We start from the raw sequence: 9,488 nt of genomic DNA, 5'->3' as shown, positions 1-9,488 counted from the left end.
ATTCGTGGCCAGGTGGGCGGGCCATGGGCGCGAGCCTCCCGCGCGGGTGCGGGTCTTGGTTTTGGGCGGGGTTGGTGCGGTCCCGGGCCCTAACCAGCCGTCCGGATATATATAGGGGGAGGCTTCCTCTCCGGCCGCCGCCTGGGTTTGGCGGGCCTTGAGTTTTGCCTCCTCCCGAGCCGCGGGTTCGGCTCGGACCTCCTGTGGCTCGGGGGCGGCCTCGGCCTCGGTCCGTGGCCGGGCGGTCGCGGGTGGCGGGCGCCTCCGAGCCGGGGGCGGCGGTGCGCCCGTCGCCTTCCCCCGGGGGGCGCCTCCTTCCTTGGTGGACTCCTTGGCTGGCGTTCTTCCTCCTCTCGGGCCGCCGGTCCGGCTGTGGCATGGCATGGTGTGGCGGGCGAGAGGCTCCTTCGTTGGTGGATTGGCTCGTGTCTTTTCCTCCCCTCGGGCCGCCGGACGGGCGGAGGTCCGGCCGTGGCGTCCAGAAGAGGGGCGCCTCCCTTCTTGGGGGGACTGGTTTGTTCCTCCTCCTCCTCTCGAGCCTCCGCTTCGGCGGGGGCCTCCTGTGGCGGCGCGGAGGCGCCTGCCGCCTTCTCGAGGGGCGCGCCTCCCTATCTTGGGGGATTGGTTTGTTCCTCCTCCTCTCGAGCCTCCGCTTCGGCTCGGGCCTCCTGTGGCGGGCGCCGGCTCGGCCTCGGGCCGGGGCGCGCGGCGGGCGCGGGTGGCGGGCGCCTCCGAGCCGGGGAACGGCGGTTGCGCCTGCCGCCCGGTGCGTTCCCCATTCCAGGTGGCGCGGGCCTCGGGCGCGAGCCCGGGGCGCGGGTCGCGGGAGAGGGCGCCTTGAGCGGAGTGCGGCCGTTCATTCGTGGCCAGGTGGGCGGGCCATGGGCGCGAGCCTCCCGCGCGGGTGCGGGTCTTGGTTTTGGGCGGGGTTGGTGCGGTCCCGGGCCCTAACCAGCCGTCCGGATATATATAGGGGGAGGCTTCCTCTCCGGCCGCCGCCTGGGTTTGGCGGGCCTTGAGTTTTGCCTCCTCCCGAGCCGCGGGTTCGGCTCGGACCTCCTGTGGCTCGGGGGCGGCCTCGGCCTCGGTCCGTGGCCGGGCGGTCGCGGGTGGCGGGCGCCTCCGAGCCGGGGGCGGCGGTGCGCCCGTCGCCTTCCCCGGGGGGGCGCCTCCTTCCTTGGTGGACTCCTTGGCTGGCGTTCTTCCTCCTCTCGGGCCGCCGGTCCGGCTGTGGCCTGGTGTGGCGGGCGGCGGCTCTGCCTCGGGCCGCCCGAGCGCAGAAGGCGTTGCTCTCTCCGCCCCAGCGGGCCGACCTTTGGGGTTGCCGTGGCGCCTGGGCGCCCCTGCCTTGGCGTCCGCCTTTGGGTCCAGGCGGGCCTCCTCCCCTTTGGAGCCGCCCCGGTGGCGTGGGCGTTGCGGACTTTGCGGTGTTGTTGTGGTCTCGGGCCCTAACCAGCCGTCCGGATAAAGGTAGGGGGGAGCCGTCCGCAGCGTGGGCGGAGTCCTGGCCTCGGTTGTGCCCCGCCGAGCCGGCTCTGTCCTTAGTCCCCCCTGCTCTTCCAGGCCTGCGCCCTCCCCCTGAGTGCACAGGACGCAGCGATTTTCGCCGAGCGATTGCGGCCCCTCTCCCCCTCGCTCGGTGCGCCGCGTCTCTTTTGCTCGTCGGCGGGCCGGCCAAACCCTCCCCCTCTCTCTTGCCTCGGGAGCGACTGTGGGCGTAAAAAACCCCGTCTGGCCCACCTTTCACAGCAATAGCCGTGGGCTCGCGCCCTTCTGGTTGGCCCGAGGCCGCCGAGGTAACCAGTCCTCGCGCCGCCGACGGCCGGCCGGGCCCTGCCCTTCATATATGCGGCTGCCCCCCCTTCTCTGTTTCCGTTCGGAATTGTTTCCCGAGTGCCCTTCGCGGCCTCACCCTCGCGCGGTCCGCCCTTGGGTCTGTACTCCCGTCGGCCACGGCCGGTAACGCCGAGTTAGATCCCGGGTGTGCGTAACCTGCGACGAGAGGAAGCTCTTTCGGCAATCACCGTCTTTGATCCGCCCATGTGATTGACATGGTTTTTCCTTTTTGGAACTTGCTCGACGCTCGGGTGCCTTCCCCCCCCTTGCTGTCGGGCTGGGCCCACGCCTTGGGCGCTGCCCCTCCTCCTCCTGATTTTCGTCCCGCCTCTCCTCTGGAGTCTCCTACGCGGGGCCTCTGCCCCTTTTTGGGCTCGGCCACGGTAGGAAGAATGGAGGACGACGACTCGGGCGCTGGCGGACGGGCCAGTGGCTTGGGATGCCAAGCTCTTTTGGAGGGTGCGTGCTCTGGGGTGTGGGCCTTTTACTTGGAGGTTAGCGCCCGGGAGGGGGCATGTCGCGGCCGTGCTCTTTTGTTCTGGCCCGGCGAGTTCCCCCTTTTCCCCTGGTAGCGGCGCCGATAGCCCCTTTTTTGAACGCCCTCGAAAAACTCGCCAGCTCTCTCTCTCTGCTGCTGCCGCCGCCGCCGCCAGCCTCCCGTAAAAAGGAGGAAGAGGTGGTGGTGGTGGTGGTGGAGGCGGAAGAAGAAGAAGGCGGCGAGCAGTAGAGCTTGTGCCTCCATCGGTAGACGGTCCCCGTCTTCCGTCGCCGGCTCCCCCCCCGCTGTGGCGCGGGCGGCAGCAGTGGCGGCGGCGGCGGCGGGTCGTTGACGACTGGTGTGCTGTTATTGCTATGTGCTACCTGGTTGATCCTGCCAGTAGTCATATGCTTGTCTCAAAGATTAAGCCATGCATGTGTAAGTACAGGCCGACTTAAGGCGAAACCGCGGACGGCTCATTAAATCAGATACAACTCATTGGATCTCTGCTGAACCGCATTACTTGGATAACTGTGGTAATTCTAGAGCTAATACATGCCTTTGGAGTCTCCGACCGCGAGGGAGGAGCGCTTTTATTAGACCAAAACCCCTGGGCGCGCGGCTCGCGAGGGCCGCGCGCCTGACTCTCTTGGTGAAACAGAATAACTTTTGCCGAGCGCACGACCCCTCCCTGACGGGTTGGGTCGGCGCCGCGTCCTGCAGGCGTCTGCCTTATCAGCTCTCGATTGTAGGTTAAACGCCTACAATGGCTATCACGGGTAACGGGGAATCAGGGTTCGATTCCGGAGAGGGAGCCTGAGAGACGGCTACCACATCTAAGGAAGGCAGCAGGCGCGCAAATTACCCACTCCCGGCACGGGGAGGTAGTGACGAAAAATACTGTTGCGAGCCCCGAACGGGGCTTCGCAATTGGAATGAGTACACTTTAAATCCTTGTACGAGGATCAAGTGGAGGGCAAGTCTGGTGCCAGCCGCCGCGGTAATTCCAGCTCCACTAGCGTATATTAAAGTTGTTGCGGTTGAAACGCTCGTAGTTGGAACTCTGCTCCGGACCGGCGGTCCGCCTTAGCGGCGGTCACTGCCGGGTTCCGAGCTGTGTCCCCGCCGGCTTGCAGGGGGTTTGTATGCCCTTAACCGGGTGTCCCCTTGTGGCCGGCACGTTTACTTTGAAAAAATTAGAGTGCTCAGAGCAGGCTGACGATTGCTTACAGCCCGAATGGTCGTGCATGGAATGATGGAAGAGGACCTCGGTTCTATTTTGTCGGTTTTTCGGAACCCGAGGTAATGATTAAGAGAAGCAGACGGGGGCATTCGTACTGCGACGCCAGAGGTGAAATTCTTAGACCGTCGCATGACGACCTAATGCGAAAGCATCTGCCAAGGATGTTTTCATTGATCAAGAACGAAAGTTAGAGGTTCGAAGGCGATCAGATACCGCCCTAGTTCTAACCTTAAACGATGCTGACTAGCGATCCGCCGCAGTTATTCCCATGACCCGGCGGGGAGCTTCCGGGAAACCAAAGTCTTTGAGTTCCGGGGGAAGTATGGTTGCAAAGCTGAAACTTAAAGGAATTGACGGAAGGGCACCACCAGGAGTGGAGCCTGCGGCTCAATTTGACTCAACACGGGGAAACTCACCAGGCCCGGACACCGGAAGGATTGACAGAATGAAGGCTCTTTCTCGATTCGGTGGGTGGTGGTGCATGGCCGTTCTTAGTTGGTGGAGTGATCTGTCTGGTTAATTCCGATAACGAACGAGACTCTAGCCTGCTAAATAGTCGACGGGTCTCGTCCTCGCGCCGCCTTCCAGGGCGGCGACGAGTCCCTAAAGCCGGGCCGGGTGCGGCCCGCGCGCGGGCGGCGGTGGTTGCGCGTGCGGGGTTCTGCCTCGTTGCGCGTGGCTGCTCCTCCGCCGCGGTGTTCGCCCCGGCTTCGGAAACTGGCGTCCGCTTCGCAATCTTCTTCTTAGAGGGATAAGCGGCAGCAAAAAATATACTAGCCGCACGAGAGATTGAGCCATAACAGGTCTGTGATGCCCTTAGATGTTCTGGGCCGCACGCGCGCTACAATGGAGAGTTCAGCGAGCTGTCCCCGCTCCGAGAGGAGCGGGTAACCTCGTGAAAGCTGTCCGTAAAGGGGATTGGGGCTTGCAAATGTTCCCCATGAACGAGGAATTCCCAGTAGGCGCAATTCACCAGATTGCACCGATTTAGTCCCTGCCCTTTGTACACACCGCCCGTCGCTACTACCGATTGAATGGTCTAGTGAGGGCACCGGACTGGCGCCCTTGGAGCCGCTGCTGCCCGTCAGTCAGCGCCCTCGGGTCGACGGAAAGGTGTCCAAGCTGGGTCATTTAGAGGAAGTAAAAGTCGTAACAAGGTTTCCGTAGGTGAACCTGCGGAAGGATCATTACCGACCCGAGATCGCTCGCTCGCTAGCTTTTGGCTGGCTTGCTTGCCCAATCGCGGTCCGTCGAGAGGGGGCCGTGAGGACCCCTCCCGGCTTGGAAGGGCGGGCCCTGTCGAAGGAAATAATGCAGCGGTGGACGTACCGTGCATCGGCCCTTCTTCTTCTTCTTCTTCTTCTTTCGAACGCCATTACGGGGGGCTCTCGGGACGGCTCCCGGCTCTCCTCCTCCTTATGATGATAGGCTCTGGTACCCCTCTGTCTCTCTCTCGCTGTAGGAGGGAAAGGAGGCGGGTGGAGCTTAAAAAAAAAAAAAGGTGGAGGCGCCGAACCCCAAAGTTAATCTCTTTCCCGCCCCGCCTGGGTTACCGGGACTTTTCGTGGCCAGCTGGGATCGACGACGTCCGTGTCGCGGTCTGTGCTTAGCTTTTGTTTTTTCAAACGAGTTGTTTACTTCCCCTCGGCCCCTGGTCGGGTGGGAGGCGAGCGAGTCGCGTGCGAACTCGAAAAAAACCTCTCCAAGACTCTTAACGGGGGATCACTTGGCTCGTGGGTCGAGGAAGACCGCGGCAAAAAGCGTAGTCTGATGGCTATCGCAATTGTCCCGTGATTCCATCGACGTGTCGAACGCACATTGCGGCGGCCCTGTGCCTTCTTCGAAGGACGGCCGCCACCCTCCCTCGAGTGTCGTGACGTTGCCTACCGGGAGACAGTATGGACGGCTGCGGCGGCCCCCCCGCCGCCCGTTCTCCGGTAGGCCGACACAGTGTTTCTGTTGAGAGTGAGGCGAAAGATCGCCGTGCGGGGGCCTCCGTGCCGGACGGCCAGCGGGCGGGGGACTGCATGCATGCGTGCGGCCCCCAGAAGCTGGCCAAGGTGTGGAGGCCTGCTAAGCACCATGGGGCCCGTCGTCCATTAGCGACGGCGGGCTGTTGACCTTGCCGTGGGTGCGAGGCCGGGGGGCTCGTCCCCTTTTGCCTTTGCACCGCTAGGCGCCCTGGGGAGTTCGCTGGACTTCCGAAGGAAGGCGCTCGGGAGAGAGGTGTGGGAGGTTGTTCTCCACGTCCCCGCCTCGCTAAAGTCCCTTGCGTTGTCCAGACGTTCCCTTAAGACCCTATTCCTCGATGAGCGATGGTTCGCCGGGCGGCGCGCGATGGTCGCAAGACCCCCCCGCCGCCGCCCTCCTCCTCCTCCTTCCTTCTACCCGGGGGATGTAAGCCGGAGAGGTTCCTCCCCTCTGCCCGGCCAGCCAGCCAGCCAGCCAGCGCCGGCCTCTTCTCTTTTTGCCGCTCCTCCCTGCCCCCTCCCTCCGCGAGGGGTCTCTCTCTCTCGTGCGCTCCGCGTTGCCGCTTAGTCGGACAAGGATAAGAGGGGGGAGGCTCTCTCAAGGGCTCGGAGGGGTGCGTGTGCTGGAGCGCGTTGGGAAGCAGGCTGGCAGGCGAGCAGGCAGGGCCGGCCAGGCCAGACCAGACCAGTGTCTGACGAGAGAGAAACGTCACGAAAAGGCTTTAGCCGGCTTGGGCCGGTTATTGCTTTTGGGTTGAGGAGCCGCTCCGCGCCAAAGTCTCTGTTGGCGGGGTTAAGGCGCTGCATAAGAAGGTGCGGGCCCTGGGGGTGGGGCGAGGCCGCATGGCGCGCCCCCATACGTCCAGGTGTTCCCATGACCGTCCTTAACCCCCCACCTCCCCGGCTGGGCGGAGGTAACCTGTCGCCAGAAAAAAAGCTCCGGCTCTCCTCGTCGGTAGTGGACGGCTAGCCGGCTAATCCAAAAAAGGGCGGCGGGAAGAGACGGCCGTGTCTCTCTCCCGTCACGTCCCCGTCCCCTTCCCCGTTTCCTTGACCAGGACGACAAACCCGCTTGGAAGGCTTAGGGTGTTCGTGGGTCTCGGTTTTTGAGCGTGCGGCGGGCGCGGGCGCGGGCGATTGGTTTGGGTCGAGGCGCTGCATAAGAAGGTGCGGGCCCTGGGGGTGGGGCGAGGCCGCGAGGCGCGCCCCTATACGCCCAGGTGTTCCCTTGACCGTCCTCCCCTACCCGGCCCCCCCCGTCGCACCAGAGGGAGCTGACGCAAGAGAGAGAGCGCGAGCGAGCTTGATGATGACAGTGAGCGGCGGCAGGAGGAGTTTTGGCTTCCCAATGTCTGGGTGAGAGAGCGAGCGAGGAAAAAAAAAGCGAATGAGCCATCTTGGACCCTTTTTCTTTTGTGCCTTGGGCGGCCGATTTTTCGGCCGGCGAAAAAGAAGGGGGAAGAGCGAGCAGCGAGTCCCTTCGCGAGCGAGCCAGTCGCTGGCCACGCCGCCGTTGCGTGAGCCGGGGGGGTGGGGTGAGCAGCAGCAGCAGCCGCCGCCGCCCCCCGCCATGGAAGGACTGCGCTGGTCATGTCTCGCGTTCTGGGGCTCGCTAAAGCTCTGTGAATGCTTGTCATTCTTCTTCTTGACGACCTCGAGTGGAGGGAGATGACCCGCCCAATTTAAGCATATTAATGAGCGGAGGAAAAGAAACCAACCGGGATTCCCTGAGTAAGTGCGACCGAAACGGGAAGAGCCCAGCGCAAAGCCTCGCGTCCCTTAACAGGGGGCTCGAGGGGTGCTGCGTTGGGGAGAGGTCCTGCACGCGCTCCCGCGCCGCCTAAGTTGTGCATGAATGACTCCAATACCCAGGGAGGGTGTCAGGCCCGTGTGGCGGAAGTCGTACCCTTCCTCGTTCGCGGGGAGGGGGGTTTCGGGAGTGCGGAACGGGCCTCTCCTTAGAGTCGGGTTGCCTGAAACCGCAACCTAAAGCAGGTGGTAAACTCCATCTAAGGCTAAATACGACCACGAGACCGATAGCGAACAAGTACCGTGAGGGAAAGTTGAAACAGAACCCTGTAGAGAGAGTTCAAGAGAACGTGAAACCGTTAAGAGGCTAAACGGGCGGAGATTCGAAGATCGAACTGGGGGGATTCAGTTCGACGGTTTGTCCGGGAGACGGCAGCGGGTTTAGTTGGCGGCTGCGGGTCCGTTCTCCGGGCCCTGCGGCCGTCGCGACCTCCCTTTCTCTCGATCCTTCGGGGTCGGGGGAGGCAGGGGGGCGCGGCCCGCCGCCTGCCCGGCGCCGGCGGGCGATCTTCCCCCCGCAGTAGGTCGCCGCGACGCGTTGGGGTTTGGGGCGTCTGAGGCCCGGGTTCTGGCAGGAACCGGCGGCGCGTGCCGCGTGTCGGGAGATGGGGTTTCTCGCCCCTCTGTCGCCGCGGCGTTCCAGCGCGCTCGTCCGGGGATCCCCCGGCGTCCTCGTCTTGCTCCCCCGACGGTCACTCCTCCGGGGCGCCGGGCCGGCTATCAACGCCGCCCGGTTTTTTTTGCCTTCGCGGCGTGCAAAGAGTCGATCCTCCACCCGACCCGTCTTGAAACACGGACCAAGGAGTCCAACATGTATGCGAGTCAATGGGCGCACTAAACCCACGGGCGCAATGAAAGTGATTGGGCCGATCCCTCGGCGAGCGGGCGGCCGCGCGCACCCGGACGGAGTGACTGACTTTCCTCCCCGGGACGGCGCGGAGTCCCGCTTCCGCTCCCGCACGCCGGGGTCCCTTCCTTCGGGCGGGGGCCTTTCGGGGGGCGCAGGCCCGGGACTCGCCATGACGAACGGGCGCCGCCGCCCTCCCCGGGCGGGTTTCCGGCGTCCGGATGTGTCGGCGGGTACCCAGAGCATAAATGTTGGGACCCGAAAGATAGTGAACTATGCTTGGCCAGGATGAAGCCAGGGGAAACCCTGGTGGAGGTCCGAAGCGTTTCTGACGTGCAAATCGATCGCCAGAGCTGAGTATAGGGGCGAAAGACCAATCGAACTATCTAGTAGCTGGTTCCCTCCGAAGTTTCCCTCAGGATAGCTGGCGCTCATGTCGAACGAGTTCCATCCGGTAAAGCGAATGACTAGGGGTGTTGGGGACGAAATGTCCTCAGCCCATTCTCAAACTTTAAATGGGTGAGGTGCCGGGCTTGCTTCGCTGAAGCCCCGGACGAGAATCGGAGTGCCTAGTGGGCCAATTTTGGTAAGCAGAACTGGCGCTGTGGGATGAACCAAACGTGGAGTTAAGGGGCCTAAATGGATGCTAATTCCGATCCCATGGAAGGGAGTTGCTTGCTATAGACAGCAGGACGGTGGCCATGGAAGTTGGAATCCGCTAAGGAGTGTGTAACAACTCACCTGCCGAAGCAAGTAACCCCGAAAATGGCATGGCGCTCAAGCATCCTCCCGATACTCTACCGCCGGGCGCACTATTGGCTGCGACGAGGAGGTCTCGAGGCCCCGGCGAGTAGGAGGGCGCGGTGGTGAGCGTAGAAGGATACGGCGTGAGCCGGTCTGGAGCCGCCACCGGTGCGGATCTTGGTGGTAGTAGCAAATGCTCGAGCAAGCCGGACCCTCGTTGACCGAAGCGGAGGAGGGTTCCCCGCCAACATCGCTTGGTCGTGGTTAAGTCGGCCCTTAGTCCGAGGATAGCTTCCCTCCCATCCCCTGGAAAATGCCACAAGAAAGCAGTGGTGGAGCGCGGCGGCAGGCGGCGGCTGTTGTTGTTGGTCGTCGCCGCCGAGGCCTCCTCCTGTTTTTGCGTGGGGGTAGAGTCGGCACGAGCCGGTGGAGCGAGCCAGCGGTAAGAGTCAGTCGAGAGGAGCGCGGCGGGGGCGGCGGCGGCGGCGACGGCGACCACTGAGCCTGCTTTGTCTTGGGCCGGTGGTTTGTTGTTGTTGCTGCTGCTGCTTCTTCTTTTGT

General features: G+C 63.6%; 1 non-coding gene and 2 pseudogenes across 1 annotated transcript; all 3 read left to right on the top strand.

The window, feature by feature from the left end:
* Window positions 1–2,694: 2,694 nt before the first annotated feature.
* Window positions 2,695–4,747, top strand: LOC147466324 (small subunit ribosomal RNA). The gene has a single exon (XR_015190923.1). It is a non-coding gene; the product is annotated as a small subunit ribosomal RNA (ribosomal RNA).
* Window positions 4,748–5,263: 516 nt separating this feature from the next.
* On the top strand, window positions 5,264–5,431 carry LOC147466323 (5.8S ribosomal RNA; annotated as a pseudogene).
* A 1,745-nt stretch (window positions 5,432–7,176) lies between these two features.
* LOC147466322 (large subunit ribosomal RNA) lies at window positions 7,177–9,488 on the top strand (annotated as a pseudogene; the record flags this gene model as incomplete).

The sequence above is a fragment of the Penaeus japonicus genome, unplaced genomic scaffold, assembly GCF_977035675.1.
Source record: "Penaeus japonicus unplaced genomic scaffold, GWHDUDI00000001_assembly GWHDUDI00001832, whole genome shotgun sequence".
Lineage (NCBI taxonomy): Eukaryota > Metazoa > Arthropoda > Malacostraca > Decapoda > Penaeidae > Penaeus > Penaeus japonicus.
Note: the sequence above shows the minus strand (reverse complement) of the source record. Positions and strands in the feature narration are given on the sequence as shown.